A 19,396-nucleotide genomic window follows, 5' to 3' on the forward strand; every position below is an offset into this window, starting at 1 on the left:
GTGAGCGTGTGAGTTTGTAACAGAAATTAATTCCTCTGTTGCAAGACACTTTTACAGGAACAATGCTGATAATGCCTTTATTTTCTACTGGGTTTGAGGTGTTTTCTTACAGTGTGAGATTTGATACAGCAAGGGGCAATATTGGAGCAGTGGAAGATGTCTGGGAAGGGACTTTTCTCTTGTATTTGTTTGTGTGTAGGTTAGTTTGTCCGTGTTTGCAGCTTTGCTATTTAATTTTCCAGGGTTTTTGAAGAGGGAGAAAAAGTCATCTCATTAAGGAGTTATGGAAGTCTCTGTGCTTTGCTTGACAGGTTTTCACACAGCAGCTTGAGTCCACCTAACTTCAGTGTGTCTTTAACATAAGTCATCCAAAGGGCTTCAGAAAGACATAAGCCATTGAAAATACACAAAGTGCTGTTTTCCCACCAAACTTCAAACATAGCAGCTGTCCTCTGGCTTTTTTTTTTTTTTTTTTAATTCTGTGGATGCAGTGACTTGACAAGTTGCAATATGGATTTTATTCGTCTAGTTCGTATTTTGGTTTTTAACAATTATTTCAAAAGCTATAGAAAAATATTTAACTTTATACTTTGCACATCTTTTTCCCCACTAAACTGCATAAAGAGAAAGTCCATTGTCATTGCATTCATTGTCCTTTCTTTTGTAGGAAACTGAAAAATGTTCTCTGTCCACCAGTTTTGAATTTATTTAAGGGGATATTTTTATTTAACAGCAATTTATATCAGATTTCTCAGAGAAAACAGAAATTAGGGACACTGTTTATATATATATACTAGCATAGAATTAGTTTATGTCATTAGTGGCATTAATGGACATCTAGAACACAGAAGAAATCAGAACTGACATTATTTCTCCTGATTTCTGTGGAAACGGTGGGGCTTTTCCTGAATAATTGCAGGGAAGGACTGACTTGAGTTTAGAGGTGGGTCATTCATCACATGAAGTGCCAGACCATAGAAAACATTTCCAGTGCAATTCGCAGCAGCTAAAATTGCTCCCGTAACAATTTCCCAAGTGCAGGGCGGGCTGCCCGTGCTGCAGCCAAGGAAAGCACACACCCAGGATTTGGTGGGATTCCATTTTAGTGGGGTTCCATTTTAGTGGAATGCTTGTTGGCAAAAGGGGCTGTTTGCTTTCAGAGGGAGGTCACCTCTCCACCGTGCTGAGCTGTCTGGATTTCCCACAGCCTCGCTCAGAGCAGGTCCTGCAGGGATGCTGGTGTGGAGGATGAGGAGTGTTCCAGCTTTGGGCTCGCTTTCAGAGGCAAAAGGGACACAAAACAAGCAGGGAGCAGTTAAAGCTGAGGTTATTTCTAGCACCAAAGTACAATAAGCAGTGGTGTTTTGCCTCCTTCAAGAGATGAAGCTGCAATTCAGTGGCCTGTGTTTGCACAGGAGTGCATTAACACATCTAAGGTAATTATACATTGCTAAATGCCCACCTAGGGTTGTACCCCCTCAGTTTTTTTAACTCAGTGGAAAATAGATAAATTTGATTTCACACCATTGGTGTGCATTGATTTTGGTGCAGCAGTGGAAAATCCAGAAGTTCAGTAGTACTTAAAGGTGTTGCTGCTGCTGTTTGATCTTTCCCTGAGTTACAAAGCTGGAAGGTTTGAAGAAGCAGCCCTTACAGACATCCTCAAGAACACACTTCACTAAGTCAAACCTGGGGCTTCAGCTTTGGTTAGGATCACATAAAAGGAAGGGATCCTTCCCTGTGAGGGTGGGCAGGCCCTGGCACAGGGTGCCCAGAGAATCTGGGGCTTCCCCTGGATCCCTGGCAGTGCCCAAGGCCGGGCTGGATGGGGCTTGGAGCAACCTGGGACAGGGGAAGGTTCCCTGCCATGGCAGGAGGTGGCACTGGTTGAGCTTCAGGTCCCTTCCAGCCCAAACCATTCTATGATTTTTGTGATTGAGCAGGCCTCTCTAAACTAGAAATTAGATTATTTACCCTTCACAGTACATAAACAGGAACAAATCCTTTGGAGTTGGTGCTAACTCATGAAGCAGACCCAGGGAAGTGATGGCTGTGCCTCTCCCCATGGGCAACTTGCTGCAATTTCTGGTTTAGTATCTCATCCTTCATAAACCTTGCAGCTACTTCTTGCTGTAGTGGTGTAACCCTAGCTGGGAATTAATGTTTATTAATTATTCTTCTCTGATCCAGTGAGGAATTCCATCCCATATCCTCTAGACCGACAAGCAGGGTCATTAAAACCTAATTGATTAAATGGACCTTTGAGATCTCCCAAATGAGAGCAAGGTGCCTGCACAACTTTGGGAATATGGTTTGCCCAGGATGTTGTTGTTTTCAGCCTCAAGCCTACTTCAGCTCTCCCACATGGAGATAATTCCCCTTGTGGAAGGAACAGGCCCCTCCAAGTGAGTTCCTGATCCCACAAACCTGCTGATGTCAGCAATGCAGAGGCTCAGATTTATGTGGTGTATCTTCATGAGGTCAAGCACCAAGCAATTAAAGAAATGAACATAAAAACTGTGCCATTTTAGGAGGTGGACAGAAGTTTAATTATTTGGAAAAGGCCAAAATTTTATCCTAAACCCTTCTTCTTGAGCAGTTTGCATCAAAAACCACTTGGGGTGGTCTCCTCACTTCCACTGATAAAGGTTTAATCTGCTGGGAATCTGAGGCATTTTTATAATATTTTTATTGCCACTTTCTCTCTTCTAGGTTAGAAATAAACACAATAAGTTTGAGATATTGAAAAATGAAATTTAAAAATAAAAATCAAAATAATAGGGTTTTCCATCATCACTAAAGTTTATAAATTTAATTTGATCTTTTGCCTATACCGGGTCGTTTATTTAGAGTTCTACACATGTATTGGCTTTCACTAAATGAATTCTGATGTTAATATTAATGCAAAGCATCTGCATGGGTCTTTCCACAATGCAATCTCAATTTTCAATGTCGGACCATTCACACACCAAGTTTATTTTCCTTGCCATAAATGACAGCTATTCCCTAAAATCACCAATGAAATTAAAGAAAACCATTTGCAAGACAAGAGATTTAACAGCAAGATTTCTTGACAAATCCAGTGCACTTTGAGACAAGCTGGTACATTTTCATTACTATCCTTTAGGGGAATGGTTTTAGTTTTGAATCAAAATCTTGGATTATTTTGTACTGATAAAAACTATGACTCCCTGCCCCACTTTAGAGAACACACCAATTGTTCCAGTGCATTGTTGTTTGTTTTTTTTTTCCTCCACCTTTAGTGTTATTATAAAAATAAACAGATTTCTAAATTATTGTTTTAAATCTACAAACCTATTTTCAGCCACTCCCGCACTGTCTTTCATTATCTGCCTCCTGTTGCCTTAGGCAACCTATTTTTGTATTCAGATTTAACATCATAATAGATCTTATCTAACTGTTTTCTTAAGGAACTTTTATGTGGCATCTGCTGGGCTGGAATGTCAAAAAAAAAAAAAAACAAAAAACAACTTCTGCAAGAAGTGCCAACACTTATTCCATGCCTGCAGGGAATCTGTGTCTCTCTCTCTTTGGGGTGTTTTGGAACACAGCACCTGTGGATGCCATTTCCTGGAGTTTTCCTGTGTTCACTGTGCAGGTGAACTCTTAAAAATCTTTTGCTCTGCAAGTCAACTTTTAAAATGTCACCCACTGCAGTTTCTTTCCTGATAATCCTCTGGGATCTGATCCAGCTATGCCACCACGCAGAAACCAAGTTTGACATCGATTTTATCAAGATATTTGGAAGAGCTGCAGGCACAAAATTTTTTTGCTGCTGAAATATTTTAAGTAGAGCATTCACACAGCAAAGAAAATAACAGCATTAGGCCAATTTTTTTTTTCTTTGGACAACATAACAGAGTATATTTGGGTCCCTGGATCCAGAATTTGTATAGCATTTGTCAATATCAGACAGGCTGGAAACAAAGCAATAAATTACAGAGTGTGATATGGAAAGAAAGAGGCTCTAGCACATTTCCTAATATTAGAAAATACAGTTCCAAATATTGAATTTAAATCAGCTCTAGGCAGCTCAAGTAATATCAGAGGTAATAAATATAATGAGTCGATGTCTGCTAAAGCCATCAAGGCTGCAGCCTTAAAAACATAGAGTGTAAAAATATTCACATTTTAGCCTTTCTTATTATATTCTGGGTGACATCATGATGTAGTGCATGGCAGCTGGATTAAGTGCTAATGGAACTTACTCCAAAAAGAGTCCAGCAATCTGCTTCTTCTTTAGTAAAGCTCACTCCAATCTATATTGAAGCAATATAAAGATTTGCAGGATGAGGTTCCATCTGACAGAGAAAACAGAAAAGAAAGAGGAGGAAAAGAGGGTCACAACCTGAATTTAAAAATATAAAGAAAGTGATTCCCAGTAACACTGTGTGGAAAAGGGATAAAGGAGGAGCCATCCTACTGGAAAATGCTTTAACAAATTCTATGAATCTTCCACATTTTTAGGCCCATGCCTAATCAAGATGATTTTTGTTCGTTTCTTCCTTTCAAATACCTTTTAAAGCATGATTTGCATCCACTGAAGTTTTCATTCATCCAAGATTACGATATTCATACCACATAACTTCTCATTTTCAGTTGGCTCTTGTTCAAATATCACTTTTGCATCAAAGAAAAAAGGAAAGGAAAACAATCTTGTCCTTAGACATAGAGATTAAACACAGTTTTGGTGTTAGACAAGATGTTGCATTGCAGTTTTATTTCCTATTGAATTTCTTTCAAAAATGACCAAGTTAGGCCTCTGCCTTTACAGGACCAGGTCCCTGCCCTTGTAGAAGCATGTGAATTTATTTAATATGGATTTGAAATGCTGAATTAGTGTGGGTTCACAAGAGGATACAGAAACAGCTTTTTTGCACTGGTTTTGATTCACCTGGATTTTCAACAGGTTTGCATGAAATGCGGGGTTCAAAGCAAATTCGAGTGGTGCCTTCCAAATTTGGTTTGGGTGAGATCCAGACCCATAAATCCTTCATCCTTTGTGGGGATGCTCTGCGAGGTGGGACACTCAGAACTCAGCCCAGCTCTTTGGAGAGCTCCTTTGAAGCAAGGCCAGCATTTAGGGCTGTAATTAAACCAGAATTGAGGCAGACTGAGGCAGAATTTGCATCCAGTTAAGAGCAGTTTGCAGGATCCTAGGAGGTGGTGTTAGGTCTTGCTGCTTCCTTCGTTCCCAGTCTCCAGCAGGAGGAGGAATGAAGGAAGGAATCTCAGTGGTCTGATCCTCCCTGGTAAATGGAAATGGAAATGCACTTTCTCCCAGGCATCTTCTGACTGAACTTGGCTTAGAACAAAGGTCTTACACAGAAACTGATTAAATGGTTGCATCTGTTTGTGGATTTAATAAGGAATATCAGAAGAGAAGATAAAATCCTGGATGTAAATAAGACATTAAATTACTTTCCTTCCTTATTCCCTATCCTCTTGAGTTGTTGCTACAACAAAAATACCTCAGTATTTTTCAATGATAGACTTTTGATTTCAGGCCTCATCTCAAAATTAACATTTTCATTGCTCATGTACTGTGAGCACTTTTACCTGTCATGGTTAATATTGTTTTTGTACAATTAGAAATGAAAAAAAGGAGGGACTTTGTTCTGTAAAACTGTAGTGTGAAGTTCTGCCACTTATGATTGAATTACTTTAACAAATAGGTGTTCTTTTTGGGCTAGACCTTCCACTGACATAAATAAGAGTATAATTTCATGTGCCATATTCTTATTCAGCAGATATCCCCATTCCTTGCTTTAATTTCAACACCAGGTGAGCGTGCATGTACCTTTTTGCTGGATTTCATTTTAATTCTATCCAGTGGAAGTCAAAAGGTATCCAATCACTTTTTCCAGGACACTGATCCACGTGCATGTTTTCTGTCTCAGCCTGTTTGAGATTTCCATCACCAGGAAGCTCCATGGCAACTCAGTGTGGAAACAGATGTGAGGTCACACAGAGCCTATGGAGTGAAAGCTGAAGACAATGGAAAAAATTCTTTCAATGCACTCTGGCAATTGGTGCAGCTTCATATATAAAGTTTAAAAATCATTTCATGCAAAAGTTCACTAGAGTTAAATAGTTTCAGTCCAGCTTTTTTAGTGTGAAAATGTAGTGCTTCAGAGTACACCCCTCTCTCTAATCTTCCCTGTTTTTTCCTCCCTCTGGGATTCTACATTCATTTAAGAATCTTCCAAGTTCATTTAAGAATCTTCTTAGAGTGGCTTGTTTAGAAGTGAAGAGTTGGCTCCAGCCAGTTGCCTTCACTTAAAAAGAAATGAGGAAATGTTTCAGAAGCAGTTCAGTCTTATTGACTATCAAAGAGAAAACAGGCCTTAAATCACACAAAGCCCTTTTCTAAAGAAGCTGTGCATTCTTTCATCATAAAGGTACTTTGAAGGCTTCAATGCAAGATGTCTTTCTGTTCAGAATATTCAGAAATGTAAAATGGGTTTTAATGTTAGCACTCTTTAAGTCTGTGAGTCACATGTCAGCACCTCCTTTACATCCTATGTGGTGGCCAACAAACCTCATTCCCACCTGCAGCAGGATTTCATTTCCTAAAATTCAATTTTTACGCAAAGGGAATCTGAGTTTAAATTTAAATTTTAGTGTTAGGTGCGTTCTTGTGCCTATATGTTAAACTGCCTGTACAGAAAAGAATAACATTTTCCTATCTGCAGTTTCAACATCAATATCAGTGATTTTATCTTTTTTCTGGGATGCTTTGATATATGATGAGGCTTTTTTTCACCTGAGGTTACAGGTGTGTTTACATAAAATCTTTGGGAACTTTAAAAACTTTTAAGCAAAATCAAACACCTGTGTTCTTTAAACCAAATAAGGTGTCAATTTTATGAGTAAAGGCTTGGATTTTAGATTCAAAAAAGAGTGTTGTAGGTCAATAAGGAAGGAATATTTCGATCTGACTGAAATTTATTGAGAGCAAAAGCACCAGGAGAAGTTTTTTGCCCTAAAGGGTGCAACAGGCATTGTTACTGAATCTAACTGTTCATGTTAGAGACAGCCAGCTCCTCTCAAAAGAAACTTCACTGTGAATACCTGACATATTAATGCTTCTAGTCCCTCTGAGACCTTGCCAGAGCTCCTAAATGTGGTGTTTGTGGTCCCCACAAAGGTTTATTTCCTCTTCATTGACATTCCAAAAAGGGAAAATTGTTGTCACATTCATCGTGGCTGTAAGCAACAGTAAAAATTGCCATTCTCACCTTGTTTTTGAAAGAGGAATTGTCCTGTAAGGCACAGAGGCTTTTCCTCCAGGAGCTGTTTCAGGAGGTGGCTGCTCAAAGTCTGCACATCATCCCTAACATCAGTGCAGAAGGACAGGACTGTAAGGGCCTCCTTGCACTCCACCACCTCCTAATGCTGAAAAAATGGCAGAAATTAAGGAGTTTCAGTGCTTTGTGTGGGATGAGGGATGGGCCCTCTACCCAGCACAGAGGCAATGGCAAAGGAGCTGCCCAGCTTTCCACTCCTGTTTCTACCAGTTACAGGTAACACTTTGAGAGCCCTCAGAAAAGTCTGGAATTAGAGGAAATTAGTGATGTGTAAGGTGAAAACATTTAGAAGAACTGTGACTAAGACAGATCAAAGGCAGTTATGTAAAACCAGAACAAATATCCCTGGGGTTTTGTCCCTGTGGAGTCAGCTGGGGGATGTTGATTTCTTAGAAACTGTCCCTATATCCCATCTGTATTCAAACAAACTTAAAGGCTGTACAACAAAAACAAACTTAAAGACCTGGCAAAAGAGTGCCTTAAAGGACTTCTCGTGGCAAGGTTAGGATTCTGCAAAAGTGCTAAAAGCAGCCCCTGACTCCTTCTCTTAATTTCCCCTGCACAAATAAGGATGAGCCCAGACTGAAATCCCTGTAGCAAGCGGAGTGTGAGGTAGTGGAAAGGAACAGATTCTTTTGTAAAAATGTGAAGCTTCTGTAACAGCTCCAGAAAGCTCTGAATTAGCTGCTGGATGTTTCAGAAATGTCCACATGTACCCAATATTGTCAGGCTCTCGTGCTTGTGAATAGACTTCCTAAAGCCTCAGCTGTTTATGCTTTCCATGAATGGCAAACAAATGTGCAGCTCTGTTACCCTGAGGTCCGAGGCTGGGCTGAGCTGCTCAAAACGTCCTGAGCAGGGAACTGTGTAGGAAAGTTGTGAAAATCCTGGGAATAGATGGACAGCTTCATTTCCTTGCAGAATTGGCTTCAAAATACGTAAGGAAGATTCAGGATGATTCCTGTTCAGTGTTCAGAAAGGGCTTGGGAAGACACAACTGTTAGAGAGCATCATCTGCAAAGGACTGGGGGAAAAAACCCACTATATTTATGGAAAACATTTCATTCAGTTTCAGTCTTTAAGGAGTGTGGGGATCTGAGCATGGATTTCTCAGTCCTGGGCCCCACAGGGCTGAGGAAAACACTGAAGATTTTGTACAGCAAAAATAAAACAGAGCAGTTTTGCTTCTTCAGATTTAGACTTGCACTCCTTCTTCTTCTTCCTTGTTTTGGAAAGATGCTGTAGACAACCATGTAACTAATGAAGTGCTGTCTGCTACTGAAATTGCCCTTTGCTTCCTCTGTCAAACTCTTTTATATTCAAAACTTTGTTGATGCTATTCTGGTGTCAGATGTGCAGGTTTCTATGTAAAATGTTTTGTTTCACGAGCTTATGCAGGAATACTAGAAAAAGGATGGCATACAATTGCTAGGAGGATAAAGGAATTATCTCCTGAGATTAAAAGAATGTGCTAGTATAATTTTCATTGAGAAAAAATGTTGGTTTTTTTTCCTGTTTAAGAATGAAACCCCAAAGTTTTACAAAGTTGGACTATCCCTGTGAGAGTGCTTTGGTCTTGATTTGTTGGTGAAGTTGTTTTGCTGTGCCATGTGCATGAAAATCCTGTTTCTTGTGATTTTCATAGATGAAATGTACTTGCTGTCTGTAAATCATTAAACCACCAAAAGCAGAGATTTGTCAGTTTGCAGACTCAGGAAGCCCAATTGAATTTATGAATTTATACTGATTCTGAACTCATTTTACCAGAAAATAATTGCTATCCCAGTCAACATGGACAGGTTTCTTGACTCAAAATTGTCAAATACAAATGCAGACTGGCCATAAAATGGAAAGTGAAAGCATTTTCAGCATTCTGGAGAGTTTAGCAATGGCTTTTATTCCTTCATCAGCCTGGCACCAGAGAGCACCAAATGATGTAATGAAGGCTTGAGGAGGGGAAAAAAAAAAAAAGAATAAAATCATTGTGGAATCTGTACAACTGTTTAAGCCATTTGCCCACTACAGTTCAACAACGACAAGAGAAAAACAGCTACTTAGGATCCATGGAGTGGTGATTTTTTCTATTTATTCTGTTTCTGCCACTCTCTCTCCCCTCTCACCACCTCTTTCTCTAGTTCTCTCTTTCTCTCTCTCTCAGTCTTTCATATTTACTATTAAAAAAAAAAAATCCACACTATTGACTTCATTTGCACCTTAATTCAAGCAGAGACACCTCTTTAAAAACCTTAAGAAGTACACATCTAAATAGTAAAAATTAGCAACACTGATGGCAGGCCAAAACCTTCCCCTCACATTTTACACATGGACAGCCTCTATTGTTTCTTCTTCCTGAAGGCTCTTCTTATACATTGGGAAAGAATTGCAATCCTATTAATACCCATTGCCATTGACTGAGCAGTTCTGTGCTTGAACTGGTGACTCAGACATACAATATTTATTTGTCCATGTTGACACCAAATATTTGCTCTGGCAGCCAAGAGAGCAACAGCCCAGAACATCTATTCCCCAACTGTGTGGTTGCTTTTGTTTCTGAATTATTTTTTTTTTTTTTCCCTTTTTTTTTTTTTCCATTTTTGCCATGCAAATTTTTTCACAGCTGTTGCTTATAAAGTTGACTTGGATGCTGCTCAATTCAGAGAAATGGCATTTTACAACAATTTATAATTCTTTCATCTTGCAAACACAATGGATTTGTTTGTGTTTAGATTGGGCTATTTTATTAATAATCCATGGCTCTGGGCAAAATTAAGATTCCTGGCAGCAACTGTGAGAATTTTTTAATGTATGTATATACACAATTTTCATCTGCTCTGCTTTTCAATACATTACCTAACTATTGCAAGCATCATATTTTCCATGTTCCTATTTTTCCATTATTTTGTTGCCATCTTGCCTAATTCATTCTACCCATGCTAACTGACCCGTTTCTTTCCATCACCCTAATTCAATATCAGTATTATTCTGATTTATGATGCCATGACTGTTAGAATTGTACATTTATGGCACAGCTTTATGGGTGATACAGTCACACCAGTTTCAATTTTTTCTTTTTTTTTCCCTTTTAAGTTCCCTCAATGTATCAACACAATCCCCATACCTGGAATTTATAATGGATTTGTAAATAAACCAACATTGTTTAGGGTGTTAAATACATTTAAATCCTAAAAAAAATTTTGCTTCATCTTCTTTACATAAATGCTGTTTATTATTCTTTCTATTTAAAGTCTCTCTTAAACTGCTTTTCTCTTCATGTGTGTTTGAGTTTTGTTGATATTGAGTTAATTAAGATTGTGTCAACATGCAATAAAGTGCTTTAGGTAATTTTATTCTGTTATCCACCCTTCAATATTTGAATAAACATCAGCTCTGTTGGTGCAGCAAAAGTTGCTCTGGAGGGAGTTTGGGTGTTTTCTGAATCACTTTTCATTTTGTTTCAGTTACAACTGGAACAATGGAAAGCTGTGACTTTAATCCATTTATTCCCTTTGGCTACTCCTCTAAAAGATTCTGCACTGCAAAAATTGGAGAGAAAATAAGGAAAACTTACTGCATTCTGATGTTTTTTTTCTTTCAATTTTTCTTTTGGCTAGGTTTGTTTCAGAAAAAAAAAAAAAAAACATGGCATGGCACTGGGCTGTAATGTTCACTCTGATTCACAAATTTAGTATTTCAGAACAATTTCATTGCAGAATAACAGGTCAGTGGAATAAACCAATGAAACAAAATCACCTGAGAACTGAAATCTGTGCTCAGGGGTGGTGACTGAGCTGTGGCTGGACACGTGAAATTTGCTGCAGCCCTGCCCAGTACAAGCACCATTGGCTTGTCCTATGTGTTAAAAATCCTAAATTTGGGCAGAACCCCAGAAATGTCCTGTTTGTGTGTGTTCTATGGGATCCTTGCCATGGGTTGCTGAGAAGAGCTCTGGGGAAGGGAGAGGAGCGACTTTGGAGGTGACAAGTTCCGTGGTGACAGCTTTAGAAGCAACGAGTGTTGTGGTTTAACCCTGACAGCAACTAAAAACATCATTATCAACACCATCCTCATCCTAAATTCAAAACAGACCAGCTACCAGGGAGAAAATTCATTATCTCTGCCAGATCTGGGACACCCACCCAAAAAGTCAGGAAATTCTGTCAGAGGAAGGTGCAATGGCCATCAAGAGTGGAATATATTCACTACTTATATCCGCAAATAATCTCAGTCATTCCAGGGAAATCTTGCTGTGTGTTGGAAGGATTTTGGTCAGGAATGTTGGATGCACCCTCCTTGCTTGAAAGACTAAAGACAGAGCATATAATTTGTGCTTTTAGCAAAGAGATGGCAAATTACCTTACCACTATTTATCTCAAATTCAGATATTTCAGATATTTCCATTCCAATCCCTTTTAGCAGGCATGGATAATTTTATTTTCTGTCAGTATCCAGGGGATTTATAGTACTAAGTCCTCTTACTAATGAAGCTCACACAGAGATCTTTCTCAGTCATCAGAACTTGGCTGGAGCCTAAAACTGCTTGCCAAATGTAGGATATCTGTGCAATTCAAGGATTAAAATTCTTTATTCCCTTTTTCTTTCATTATTCTTTTTTTTTTTTTTTTTTTTGTTCATCAAAAGCTACAGATGTGTTTACTAGGATAGAATCTCCATAAAAAGGAGTGTTTGTTACTTGAATAATACATGCTCAAAAATCAGTGCCATCAAAGGGAGGCATTTTTAGTTTCATGTCCTCAGACCAAGCATTAGTGAACGGGTTTATTAAAGGTACCAAACATAAATTCCACAATATAACCAAACCTTGATTACCTTTTGAATTAGATCCTTGTTTATTGGAAAACTCAGGTAGTCCATTCAAAATCTGCATTAGAAGAGGAAGAGATTTTCATGGAACTGTGTCTGTTTAAGAGATGGAAATTTTCTCCACAAGTTCAACCTTTCCTGAGACTGTAGAGATTTGAGTGATTTATCTGCAAAAGGAAAATGGCCATAGGGAATATATCAATATGAACTTCTGCTCATGTCAAACATGGTCCTTCCCAGGGTATTGGATTTGTTTGGTTGGTTGTGCTGTGGGTGCTGGAGGAATAAAAATAATTCCTAAGGGTTTTGTGGGGAAAAAAAAAAGAAAATCTGCCATTCTTGCTGGAAATTCTGTCAATCTGGTGTTCCACCTTGTGAAAAACTCATGTCTGGAAGGACAAAAAGGAACATAAAGTGGGAGACTTGACAAATGAACTGATCTTATGAAAGCAGCAGAGGATGGAGACACACAGAAGAGTTAAATGATTGTTTTTCTCTTGTTCCAAACAGCAAACAGAGGAGTGGAAAGACGCTGCGTGTCTGGCAGGATCCCCCCTGCCCTATGATTTTTTTGGCAGGCTAATTGAGGCAGCTGACATCAATGGCAGGTCAGGGACACACAGAAGAAGAGCAGTGAATCTTGGAAGCCCACCCAGCAGCCAGGACAGGGACATTTCAGGTTTAATTAGTGAAATAAAGTAGCAGAGAGCACTCATTTTCCCCAGAGAGCCTCGGAGCCAGGGCTTTATCAGATCTGTGCTGGAGCTGTGTCATCGCTCCCAAGCCGAAAAGCTCCTGATGCTTTTGTGGGCCAGGATCTGCTGCTGGAACAGCTGAATTCCCCCAGGAGCATGGTTGGAGTGAAAGAGAACCACTGTCTTATGTTTTTAAAGAGATTTTGCAGGGAGGTATTTCTGGAGATTGATTTCTAAAGAAAGCCAGGCAGATAAACAAACAGCTCCTATACTCACACACTTCATCATCCTTCTCTCTGCCGTCCTTCCCTTTGTCCCACAACTTCAATGCACTGATATTTAACAGGAAGAGCTTTTACAGGACCAAGGGGTGGCTGGAACTTTGATATTTTCTCAGCCTCATTTCTGCCAAACTGATTTTCAGTGTGTTCAGTGCCAGTGTGACTCTGATCACGGGGCTGCAGCAATCCATCAGCTGCCTTCAAACTGTCCTCTGCTTTATAAAGCCACATTTCTGACAGTTTGTAGTCTGATGTCCATTTTCTTCCTTTTCCCCCTGAGAAATGACTGTATTAGCCCACATACTTGATTTCCTGCTCACAACAGAGTGGACATGATGTCATATTTTCTTTTAGCTGACATTTCCTAGGTATAGAGAGACCCAGAACAGGCCTGTGGGCAAGTATGAAAATAAACCATATCAAAACTCACATGGAAAGCGTACAAATTTTAATGCAGAGAATGAAATGTGGTAAATTATAGCTAATACTTATTAATACTAATATTGACAGCAGATAATACATTTACTTTCTATTTAGAAATCAATGAGGCAAAAGATGGAGCAAATTTTTAGAGAACTAGCAAAAACTTCATGGACTGCTGCTGGCAGAAATCATGAAATTTGTACTGCTGATGCAAACAAGTGACTTTTTTCCCCCTGGAATCATTATGTCATGTTCTTAGAAATATTTTAGTTTAAAATACTAATATCATAAAACATTTATGAGGCTCATGTTTTTATGTGTGGCACAGCCAGAACTGTTTGTTTCTTGGGAATGGCTGTCTTAGGGAATATCTGCAGGAATTCCCCAGGTGGCACCAGGAAACAAATATGTGCAAAAAATGAAATGTAGTCATTTGATTAACTAGTAATTAAATGTAGTCATTTAATTAACTAGTTTGAGTCACAATCAGGAATATTAAACATGGACTTGAACTCTCAATTTTCACTGAAAATAAATATAGGTTGAATTATTAATATATATAAATTGAATTAGCTGAGTCATGAATCAACCAAAAAGAGAGGAGACAGAAGAAAAAGATATACAGGTGCCAAGTGTTCTCTTGCTGCCTGACAAGCACAGTGTTTCCCAATAAAGGGAAATTATCTGGCCTTGAAAAAGAAGTATGGAATATCAGGATGGCATCTGCAGCCCAGATCTGTGCCCTGGGTGTCACAGCAAAATTTCAAACCACTGCTCCTCAAGGTGCAAGTGTCAGAGCTAAAAGAGCAGAAAGGCAGCTTCATTTCTAGCTGGGGCACAACACAACCTCTGGAACACAACACAACCTCTGGAACACAACACAACCTCTGGAATCCTGACAGCTCAGTGATGTTTGTACTGGGGTCGTTGGCTCAGTTATTCCTGCACATTTTGCTCTTTATGCCCAAAGCTGAGAGAGGTGCAGCCCCTCACCTGACAGATATGAAAATGACATTACCATTCCCCTCCTGCCTGCCCTCCAACGCTGTCCTCTGAGGGTTTTTTAACCAGGAAAGGCAATGTTTTACCAGCAAAGTCATTCCCAGGTTACAGGTCAATGATTTCAGTGTCTCCAAGTGGCTCCCACGGTGATGTGCGTGACTCGCCTGCGTGCTCACGTGGGACAGGTTGGAACCAGAGGTTAAATTTTAATCCAACGCCTCCAACTTGGTGTTTGACCTCAAAATGGCAAGGTGCTGCTTCTGTGGGAATAAAGCAAGTGTCTCCTGCAGCTTTATCTTCATTCTTGGTCGTTGCTGTGGCAAAAGAGAGGTGTTTTTAAATGTTGGTGTCTGAGTGCTACTATCACTAAACACTGACAGCTTTTACAGGAGAAGGAAAATCTAAATGTAACTAAAGTTATTAATGTTTTACCATCTCTCCCTGCATCCAGTGAGTGGGTGTGGAGGTAGGGGTGTAGATGCAACAGAAGCACAAACCAGGAATAACCTGTTTTGGCTTGATCTGGGTGCCTACAGAGTTTGCATTTAGAGATCAGACTAAGGAAGGAACACATTGGGCTTCTTTCTGTTTTGCTGGTCTGAGGAGAAAAATTTGGCCCTCAATTTCCTATTATTTTTGGTGAGTGTGGTAAGAATGCTCACATTAAATACAGTTTGAATTGGTGGTGGTTTGAGATGCTTGTTAAAAATGGATATATGCAGCCAAAATGCTGCTCAGCATTCAGGAGCTCCACAGTGTTTGGAACTTGTTCTTGCTAGTAATTCAGCAATGAAGACACTGTTTAAAAATGGTGTTAATAACTAAAAGAAAATATTCTGACTAGGTATATACATAATATGTATTTGGGCTCATTGCTGTAATATCTGACTGCAGTTAGATCCAAGAGAACTGGAAGAACTAGAAAAAATACCTCATGATTTTAAGAGTTATTTCAGGCCTGCTTTTGACTGCAAAGGCCAATTTGTGCAGAACTAGGTTTCTGCAGTCTGTATACTCTTAGTTAATGAAAAATTCTTTGTCAAATACTTAGTGATAATTTATTTTGGTCAATTGCAACCCTCAGAAATGTGAAGGTTTACAACCGGGTATGAATCACTTGTTGCTGCTTCTTTTTCTTGATTGCATGAGAACAATTTTACCATTCAAATGCTCAGAACCAGTTCCAACAGGTTTAATATTAAAATTTGAAAATATGACCCATCATTTTGCTAAAACGTCCAAGGATTAAGTTGTGACTAATGCCAATAGCACAGAACTGTAGGTGGCTTCCTGAAGTTTAACATCTGACCATTAAAATATAACCAGGCTCCCTGACTTCAGTGGGTTATTAACCTGATGGAATGACTTTGGGCTAATCTGTTAGGAATTGATTTGTATGACACCCACAGAGCCTTTTCATGTCTTTGCAGTCTGGTGATTCCTGAAGTCAGGATTTTGTTTCCCTGGCCAAACCAGAGGCAGGACTGCTGCAATATCAGTGCATTGAAACAATTACTTATAGAAACTTCAAATTGTGTTGCACAAATACCACATGATTAGATATTGTGAATTTCTGTTTCAGCAGAAATAGTGGTGGCTCAGTGCCCAGACACAATATGGACCAGCAAGTCTAAGAAATTTTTCCTAAGTATGAACAAACTTTCATTATGTGGACATTATCAGGGGCTAGCAGAATATACATCTTTGACAAGAGTGTCTCAGAAAAATTTGAATTATGTCTTTTGAGTTCCAAGGCATTTGGAAACATGCTATGGAAACCTCTTTTCAAATGGTCTGGTAAAATTCTTTTTGTGAAAGTTGGGTGGTATTAGGTGACCTTAAAAAGAAGAGAAGCCAGTAGCTTCACCTACAACAAGTCAGAAGAAAGTTTTAATTTTGAAGTCTCTCATCATAATTTGTCCTTGATAGAAGGTTCTGGTGCAATTATTACCCTGTAATTTGCAGTAAACATGATCAGCAGCAGAGGAATGTCTGAAACCACCATCACCCTCCACTCATGTAAGAAAACCCAGGCTAGCTAGGAAAAGCAAACATCTGTGAAACAGATTTTCTGCTGCATCCTCCTAAGCTGTGTTTTGTACCAGCATTAAGTAAACCACATGAACTTGATGTTATGTAACCTCATAAAAATGCAAGAAATAACACATATCACCCATGAAGAAGTGGTGGCAAGCACCAGTTAAACCTCTCTTAAATGGATGTTTAAATCCTTGTGCTGGCTGTTAAGGATCTGCTCTGTGTCCCATCGTTGACTTACTGACAATAAAGCAAGCTGACTGCAAGGTGACACTTTTAAAGGTTTATTAGATCATCCTTCAGGGACCTATTTCAGCTTGGTCTTAAATAAATGAATGTTCATCAGGCCAGTGAAACAAATAGGTTTTTCCTCATTGGCCAACTTCCAGTTTTATATTGCCTTTATCCCTTGAATCTTCTGCACTATGTCTGAGATCTGGAGGATGATTTTTATGACAGGATGCCAAGCACAGCTATGAAGGAGCTCTGAAGCAGTGGACTGGTTTCAGTGTGGCTACTGGAGGGAAAGGTCAGGGATCTTCTTATTTCCATGCAAAACCCATGCCAGGGAGCAGGGAGATGAGGATTAGGGATTGACAAAGCTGAAGTTGTTGGAAATCACCTTAACTGCAATGGAACTTTTCAAGTTTAGCTTCTCTCCCTGAGGTTTGTGATGCACAGATTATGGGGGTTGTGTCAGCTGAGTTGACTGCAGCCCAAGGATCTGATGCAGGGGCAGGAGGCAGCACACTCCCAGCAGCAAGGACTGCCAAGGGTCACTGGGCTGGCTTCGTGGGACAGATGGCATTTACAAGAACAAATGGGTGGCTGGGCTGAATATCTCTTGACAAAATAATTTGGGTGAAAGGATGAGTTGGAGAGCTTTGTGGAGTACCTAAAAAGAATAAGAAATCAAAGCACACAGCCACCTCTCCAGGGTACATTAATGAGCTCCTGTGCTTGCCAGGGAAATTGCCCATGGAAACAAGTTTATGTAAATAGCTGTTATCTTTTTTAATGTTGCCAAAGGCTGGGGGGGGGGAAAACAACCCCATTTGAGGAGTGCAGTTAAAGAGGAACTGCTGGAATTATCATCACTGAACTTGTTGAGTTTTGAACAATGTTCTGAGGGTGATTCTTGGGGTGTCCTGTGCAGGGGCAGGAGTTGGACTTGGTGATCTCCCTCCCAACCCAGGATATTCTGTAATTCTGATCCTAACTGAGTAAATGCATTCCAAGCAGTGTCCCTGCAGGATAGAAGGGAATCAGGAGAGATGGACATGCAGCACCTGTGGAGTAGCACAGATCTTTGGAGTGCCTGAACCCAGCAGCTGCTGGCTCAGAAGTGGTGACCAGGACCCCAAAGGCACAGAACAGCACATCCAGAGGGATGGCTGGGTGAGTCTGGTCCTCTTGGCCACAGGAGGAAACTCTTCATCCCCACAAATAAGTTCTTTTAAACCCTCCCTCCTCCTTTGTCTCATTTCTACAGACATCCCTCCATTTTCAGGGACCTGGGAAAGGCATTTAAATACCTAAATGCTCATTTAAATACCTGACTCTACAGACATTGCCCTTGAATTGAAAAAGGGCAAGGATTGTTTGCATAGCTGCTGGGTAGGAAACAGACATCAGGAACATTATTTTGTTCAGGATATTGCTTGTAGCTCACGCAGAGAGTTTTACCAAAAAAAAAAAAAAAAAAAAAAAGGAGGGGGGGCAGCTCAGTGAGTTTGGAGATAAACAGATGAAAACATGCAGCTTCTGTGGGGAATTTTTCCTGGAAATCTTTAATAAGTTGATGTGTTCTAAGTAGTCAAGAGAATTCCCTTCCTTGCCCCAAATGGAGAAGTGTACAGATGTTTAAGGGCTCTGCCCAAAGGACAGAAAGGGGGAATTGTTTAAGCAGACAGATGTTAGAGGGGGGAGCAGAGCAGAGAGAACAGAAAGAACAAGAATTGAGTGAGGACACAAATAGAAACAGGGAGAAAAAAACATAAATAAAAAATAGATAAGGAAAATATTTATAGACAAAACTATGGCAACAAATAAAATAGGCTGGAACCAGAGTAGTAATAATACGTCTGGGAAAATAATGCATGATGTCCAATCAAAGGAAAAAGAACGACTGAAAGAATTAAAGGTGCATGAAGAGAAAATTTAGAATTTCTTGGCTTGAAACATAGGCAAAACCCCTCAGATTTATCACTTTTATGCAGCAGTAATATGCCTATCAAACTCTCTGTGATGATAATGAAAATTCCAAGTGATAAACCTGATTTATATTTCTGTTTTCCTTTACTGCCAGCCAGTTAAGATCTTCCAGCTTTTTGGCACAACTCAGCTGACTTCTCTGTCTCCTGCATAGAGAAATAAAAGTATCTCTGGCCTGAGACCATGAAAAAAAAAAATTGAAAGAAAAAAGCATGAGTATTAAAAAGGAGAGAAAAAAAAATAGAAATTACTTGTGGTTTAACTATGTTTCAGCTGCACAGTACTGATAAATTGTGATAATTACAATAATGCAATTATTAATTATCAATCCAATATAAAGCATTTAATGTTGTGAGTGACAGGAAGCCATTGCATGATTTCAAGTGTTTAGTATCAGGAGGGGAAATACTTTGTCCCGTTTTACTCTCTCCAGTGCCAGGTATCTAAAATTTTACAATTGGAGATTGAGCAGTTAGGCAGCAGTTCAGGGGATTTTTGAATATGGATTATCCTATCAACATCATTGTCAAAATTTTGTGACAGCTGGATCATTTTGGATACACCTGAACTGTGTTTTATATACCAAGCATGA

The 19,396-nt window shown here is 39.4% G+C and overlaps 1 long non-coding RNA gene across 1 annotated transcript; it reads right to left on the reverse strand.

Annotated features, from left to right (window-relative positions):
- Positions 1 to 776: 776 nt before the first annotated feature.
- Positions 777 to 5,906, reverse strand: LOC128804288 (uncharacterized). The gene is made up of 3 exons (XR_008436000.1): positions 5,822 to 5,906; positions 4,230 to 4,322; positions 777 to 1,275 (listed from the first exon to the last, which is right to left on the reverse strand). It is a non-coding gene; the product is annotated as an uncharacterized LOC128804288 (long non-coding RNA).
- Positions 5,907 to 19,396: the final 13,490 nt, after the last annotated feature.

Source organism: Vidua macroura, chromosome 2, assembly GCF_024509145.1.
Source record: "Vidua macroura isolate BioBank_ID:100142 chromosome 2, ASM2450914v1, whole genome shotgun sequence".
Classification (NCBI taxonomy): domain Eukaryota; kingdom Metazoa; phylum Chordata; class Aves; order Passeriformes; family Viduidae; genus Vidua; species Vidua macroura.